Raw genomic sequence first — 7,649 nt, forward strand, 5'->3', positions numbered from 1 at the left:
TTATTTTTCATAAAGTTAACTGAAAGATATTCTTGTGGTTACACCCTAGAAAGGAACGGAGAAGAAAAGCCAGCTTTCAGAACTGTGGAGTCTGCCAAAACAATGTCCTGTAAATTAAAGGGTGGGAGAATGCATTTGGCTCAGTTTAGAATCCACTCACCCTTTGTATTCAATGAAAACTGAACTCAAAGCCTTTAGATATCTGAGTTCCATTTACTCTTGGCAAAGTTTAGTTCTGGCTTAAATTTTTTTAAGCGAAAGAAAACCTTTAAGAGGCCCAGAGGGTTTCTTGGACATCAAATGCTTCTTCTACAAACAACATAATGATGAGCTAAGTGTAAATTAATCAGAAACAGAGTAAGTATGCTCCGAAACACACATACTACAGGAAGAAAGGTTCAGGAAACCTTAAAGTTGTCTCTTCCTCTTAGAACTATTCATTTTTCTCATATTTTACCCCTTTCTCAGGAGGATATCTTATCCTTCTTTGAGTGATACTTAAAAAAAGTTGGAAAGAAAAGAGAGTATATCCAGCTGTTCCTGATGTTGACTTTTCACAATCTCTTACTAGCTATGCCTTGAGCTTTGGGTAGAAGGAGCCTGGCTAAAAATTCAACTAAATAAGCATGTGACTAGAGAACTGGCCCTTCTCTGATTTCCTGAGAAGAGAGACTTCTTCAGCCCCTTCCATACTGGCTAAGTTGTGATTAAGTCTTAATCATAGAACCTGAATTGTCATCCTGACAGATAAGTTTTGTGTGTTCCTTACTGTATCAATTTTGGGATAATATGATTATTCAACTATATAAAATTGACATCGTCACCCTTTTAGAGCAGAAAATTCAGTGCTCATTTCAGAACATAGATTCTAAAATTGGAATACCACAGAGCGCTTTAGTGTGGCTGCTGCACAAGGATGGCAGGCTAATTCAGGAAGCAGTCTATATTGAGATTTTTTTTTCAAATTTTAAAATGGGGGGGAGCTGGAGCAATAACACAGTGGGTAGGGCTTTTATCTTGCACACAACCAACCAAGGTTCAATCCCTGGAATTTCATAAGGTCTCTTGAGCTCTGCCATAAGTTGTTCCTGAGTGCAGAACCAGGAGTAACTCCTAAGTATCACTGAGCCTCCCAAAAAATAATCCAATGATTTTTTAAAAAATATATTTGCAGAGCTATACAACCATCATCACAGCAATATTTGGACACCTTCATTCACTTCTAGAAGATTCTGACTAGAGGGCCTGAGTAATAGCATAGTGGGTAGGGCATTTGCCTTGCAAGTGGTAAGTTCAAGCCCTAGCATTCTATATGATCCCCTGAGCCTGCCAGCAGTGATTTCTGAGGGTGGAGCCAGTAGTAACCTCTGAGCTCCACCACGTGTGGCCCAAAAACAAAAAACAAAACAAACAAACAAAAAAAAGCAAACAAAAAATAAGGATTCCAAGTACCTTTAGTACATTTAGCAGTTACTTTCCCTCCATCCTCCCTGATCTACAAGGCTAATGTAGTTTCAGTCTCACTGGATTTGTCTCTTTAAGACATGTCATGTAAATTGAATCATAATATAATGTCTTTTGTGTCTGGTGACTTTCACTTTGCAAGTGTTCAAGCTATTTTATGTAAGTTATAGCAGGCATTAATACTTGATTATTTTTAAAGGTAAATAATATTCAATTCAATAAAATTCGGGGGCCAGAAAGAATAAAGGGGTTAAGGCATTTTTGCCTTGTGTGTGGTCAACCCCAGTTTTATTTCTGGCATCGAATGGACCCACACATACCACTGGGAGCAGCCCCTGATCACAAAGCTAGAATTACCCACCAAGTGCCACTGGGTGTAACCAAAGTACACCCAAAATATATTACACATAGGAATATCAAATTGAATAATATTTATCATATAAAATATCATTTTGTTTATTCATCATTTGATGGGAATTTGTTTCCACTTTGGGGATACTATAAGTAATGCTCATCTTATCATTGATCTACAAGCCTCTATGTGAACACATGTTTTCATTTCTCTTGAGTATATACTACACATGAAAATGTGAGTCATTTGACAACCTAATGTCTAAGATTCTGAAGAACTGCTGATTGTTTTCCAATATGACTTCACTATTTTATGTTTTTAACAGCTATGTATAAATAGTCCCATTTCTCCATTTTCTTACCCACACTCATTATCTTTCTTTCTAAATCAGATATTTGCACGGATATGACATGGTATTTTTATGTTTTTTATTTTCAGTTCTTTTTTGTTTTGTTTTGTTTTGTTTTGTTTTGTTTTGTTTTGGGGTCATACCAAGAGATACCCACGGGGTTGTTCCTGGCTCTGCTCTCAGGAATAATTCTTGGCAGTGCTCATGGGCTCATGGGACTACCTGTTGTGCTGGGGAAATGAACCCTGGTTAACAATATGCAAGGCAAATGTTCTACCCACTGCATTATCTCCCCAGTTCTTGATTTGCAGTTCTCTGATAACTAATGACATTGAACTTTTCATTTTCTTGTTAGTTATTTATTTTCCTTCAGTGGAAAAATATATTTTAAAAATTCACCACTTTTCATTTTTCTTTTTAAAAAAATCATTGTACACTTATGTCATACATCCTAGATGTGTATCTCATTAGATGCATGATATATAAATATTTTTCAGTTTCATGGTTATTACATTTTAAAAATTCTGATCAGATAATACATTTAAAAGAGAAGATTTTATTATTAAAAAATCCTTATGGTTAGCCTGGAGGGATTGTACTATGGGTAAGGTTTTATATATAAATGTGGAAGTTTTGGGTTTGGACTCAGCTATCACATGTTCCCCTGAGCACTGCCTAGAGTGGCCTCCAAGCACCTCTGGGTGGTCTCCCCACAGAAATTCCACTTATTCAGTTTCTTTTGGAAAATTAGAAGATGGGTTTGGCACTCTGGGTCTTCATCCTATACAGTATCAAAATAGCATGAATGGAACAGAGTTGCTCCCCTGAGACAAGGCAGGCACCCCCTCATTGGACCTCACTGTGAATCCTCCATGTAGTAGCTTCCAGTTTTACCTGCCAGGTTCTAGTTTGGAACTTCTTTTCTGAGGAAATCTCACCAAATGTGACCTGGATTTCAACTCTACTAAAATTGCCCTTGCAGTTGAGTTAAATCAACCACTTCTAGCCAAAATATATCACCTTTGGCACTGAAACATAGGATCCCCCAAACATAGCACCATTAGCAAGTCCTCTACTCTTAATGCTGTGTGATTTGGATTTTGCAAGGCATGAGGCAACTCACAAGGCTTGGCAAGACCCCCAGAATTTTGGCTGCCCTATTGGTACTGATGTCATGATGTCCTTTGCCATAATGTGTCCTCTTACTAACTCAAAGCAGCCAAACTCAAATAAATAAGAATTGGAAAACTGAGCAACAGTCAGCCTGGGCTTCAAAATGCTGCACAGAAATACCCAGAAAAGAAATTTTATGCTTAGAATCATAGCCAAAAATGAAAACCATTATTGTTTCATCCTTTTCCCTAAACATAATCTGTCCACTGAAAGCAGCCCTCTCTCAGAATAAAATGAGGAGCCTAAAATGAGATATTAGTAATTTGAACTACATAACATTTTTAATACTTTATTTAAAACATTGTGGTTTATGGGCCCAGAGAGATAGCACAGCGGCGTTTGCCTTGCAAGCAGCCAATCCAGGACCAAAGGTTGTTGGTTCGAATCCCCGTGTCCCATATGGTCCCCCGTGCCTGCCAGGAGCTATTTCTGAGCAGACAGCCAGGAGTAACCCCTAAACACTGCCGGGTGTGACCCAAAAACCAAAAACCAAAAAAAAAAAAACAAAACAAAAAAAAAAAAAACATTGTGGTTTACAAAGTTATTCACAGTTGAGTTTCAGACATACAATGATTCAGGACCAATCCCACCACCAGTGTCAACCTCCCTCCACCTGTATTACCAGAGCCCATACCATTCAACCACCATGCCGCCCGAGCCTGCCAGCTTAAGAGGCATCTTTTAAAATTTGGTTGTTAAAGTTTGGGTTTCATTATTTCTTTGTTGTTGACTCTGGCTTGGATATTTAGTACTGTCCTTTCTTTTTTGAGGGGAGAGGGGCACACCCGGTGACACTCAGGGGTCATGGCTATGCGCTCAGAAATCACCCCTGGCTTGGAGGACCTTATGAGACCCCCGGGGATTCATATTTGTGATTAGGATGTGTCTTGGGGTGCTTTTCTTTGAGTCTCTTCTAGCTGGTACTCTTCAGGCATGCTGGATTTGGCTGCATGCAGTCTTTAGCTCTGGGAGTTTCTATGCAATGATGTTCTTTTTTTTTTTTTTTCCCTATTTCTTCTTCTGCAATGATGTCTTTGTTGATTTTTTCCTGAGGATTTTCTTCCTGGGTCTTTGGGACTCCAATGATTCTTATGCTGTTTCTGTTGAGTTTATCAAAGACTTCTATTTTCTTCTTTTTATTCTTTGAGAATTTTTTTCCATTGTCTAATATTTTGCTTTAAGGCTCTTCCAATCTCTTGATGTATGGAGTTGTTATGCATCTCATCTTCTAGCTCACTGATTCAGTCCTCAGCTGTTGTTACTCTGTTAGAGAGGCTTTTCAATGAGGTTTTCACTTCACCTACCAAGTTTTTCAGTCTGTTATCTCAGTTTGAAGGTTTTTCTGTTCTATTTTCATATCCTCATGGTTCTTATTTGTCTTGATCCACTTTTTTCTTTGAGTTTAAAACATACTCTATATTTCTTCTTTAAACTCTTATCTGAGAGGCTAATAAGTGGTTGACATTTTTTGTGTCATCAGAGCTGCCAATTTCATTCTCTATGCATGGTGTTGGCCTGCATTGTTTCTCCATTTTCAAGCTTGTAGTATGGTATTTTATATGTATTGTGCTGCGTTCACCTCTGATGATGTGCCCTCAGGAGATGTTCTTTGTTGTCATGCCCTCAGGAGTTGTTCTGTGTGGTGTGGTTCATGGACACCTCATAGAGCAGAAAAGAGGCCATGCAAATTTTTTCCTGTGTGCTAAAGCTCACGGCAAGAATTAGGCTCCACCCTTGTGGTCAGAGACAGCTCACTTCTGATGACATGCCCTCAGAAGATGTTCTCTGGTGTTGTGCCCTCAGGATCTTTTCTGAGTGGGGTGGCATAATATAAAAGCTTTCTATAAGATAGCTAATAATAATTAAGAATACCAATCAACTACTCTCTTGCAGAAACCTGAACTTGGTAAGTATGCTTTACATTCCATTTTTTATTATCTAGTTTTGATTATTCAGAATCTCTAGATTATGAAGTCTGCTAGAAACCAGCCTATTCTGGAAACCAGTCTAGAGCAATATGTTTCTGCCTAGCTCTCCAAAATATCAGTTATGGCAATTTCCTATCCTCATTAATTTAGTACTTAGGCCAGTGGGATCGAACCACAGTTCGTCCTAGGTTAGCACATGTAAGGCAAACGCTCTAGTGCCTGCGCCACCGCTCCGGCACCTAGTACTGTCCTTTCTTAACACCAGCAATATTCCTAAGACCCCTTTGCCCCTGTCTCCAATCATTTCATATGTGTCTTTCTCCTCCCCTACTCAATTTCTTTCCCTCTCACTATATCATGGGACCTAGGGTGGTCTCAACAACTCCCATTTAAGTCATTGCATTTCTTCAGCATTTATCCTAAATACCACATATAAGTGATATTATCTTGTATTTATTCTTCTTTTTGTGGCTTACTTAATTTAGCATAATATCTTCCAGCTTCCATCCATGTTGCAGTAAATTGCATGATATCATCATTCCTTACAGCTATGTAGTATTCCATTGTGGTTATACAAAATCCTCCCCCCCCCCCCCCCGTTTCTCTTTAACCTTTATTTAACATTTTATTGTTGCTTTGTTTTTGCTTTAGGAACTGCACCTGGCTGTAATCAGGGATCTTTCCTAGTTCTATGCTAGGGGATCATTCCCAGTAGTGCTTTACAGGATCATAGATGATGCCAAGGATCACATCTGTGTCAACCACATGCATGGTAAGCACCTTGCTTACTGTACTATCTCCCCAGTCCTTGTTTAATTGTATTTATTTATTTATTTATTTATTTATTTATTTATTTATTTTGGTTTTTAGGTCACACCCAGCAGTGTTCAGGGAATACTCCTGGCTCTACACTCAGAAATCGCTCTTGGCAGACTCAGGGGACCATATGGGATGCCAGGATTCCAACCACCATCTTTCTGCATGCAAGGCAAAAGCCCTACCTCTATGCTATCTCTCTGGCCCATTTGTTAATTCAGATGGCTCAATATAGCAGAACCTAAAACAGCTCCCCAAAAGATTGAAAATTAAACTATAGATGTAAAAGGGCATTTTTCCAAAGGAGATGTACAAATGCCAACAGAATTTGGAAAGGTATTCAATATCTTTGATCAGCATAAAAGTGAAAATCAGTGTCACAATGAAACATCACTTCATTCCTATCAGGATAGCTATTATTTACAAAAAGAAAAAGATAACTAATGTTGGTCATATTGTATCCTATTGGTGGAATGTAAATTAGTAGGACCACCATAAAAAAAACAATGCAGACAATCCTCAAAAAATTAAACAAGGGCCGGGCGGTGGCGCTAAAGGTAAGGTGCCTGCCTTGCCTGCGCTAGCCTCGGACGGACCGCGGTTCGATCCCCCAGCATCCCATATGGTCCCCCAAGCCAGGAGCGACTTCTGAGCGCATAGCCAGGAGTAACCCCTGAGCATCACCGGGTGTGGCCCAAAAACCAAAAAAAAAAAAAAATTAAACATAAAACTACTATATACTTCAGCAATCCCACCTTTGGTTATATATTGAAAGGCACAAAATAACTATCCAAAAGACATCTACACTCTGGGTTTATTATAGTATTATTTTTTTTACAACAAACCAATTATAAGCATACTCTAAATATCTATGATCAAATAAAGAAAATGTTAATTTTCCCCATGTACATGGGTTTTCAAGCTGAAAACTCTGAGGTTTGCCTTTCATCTTTATACTATTAGAAACCCACAGCAATCAGACCTACATCCCACAGCAGCCATCATGTAATCAACTGCCCATCTTCACAGCTTCACCATTAATTTCAGAAAATACGCCAAGCCAAATTGATCCAATTCACAGGTCAGCATATCATCGGGCTTGAAATCCACAGGAGTGGGGCAGACCAAGAAGCAACTCAGTTCTACAGATCCTAGAGATTCTGAATAGTGTGGCTACATATGCAGCCACATAACACATCTACATTTACCAAGTGGCATGTCATTCACTTAATTTGTTCATTAATTCATGACATCTCCAAATTCACTATGTGAAATACATTACAGTAACATGTCATTCATTGAATACGTTCACTGATAGGACACATGAGTGCTCCAAATTCACAAGTGATGTTCACTAAGTGGCCTGACATTCACTAAGTGAAATACAAATACATAAATTATAGTATTAAAAGACCAAATTGACAGCCCATAGGAGCACAGCAGAGCAGATGGGAAAGTAGATTAGAAGCAAATAATGCTCAAAACAAAAATAAGAACACAAGTTCAACAACCAACAAACAGCTTAGTATATACTCATAATTTTAATAGCCACATTTTGAAATATAAC

The sequence above is a fragment of the Suncus etruscus genome, chromosome 17, assembly GCF_024139225.1.
Source record: "Suncus etruscus isolate mSunEtr1 chromosome 17, mSunEtr1.pri.cur, whole genome shotgun sequence".
Classification (NCBI taxonomy): Eukaryota; Metazoa; Chordata; class Mammalia; order Eulipotyphla; family Soricidae; genus Suncus; species Suncus etruscus.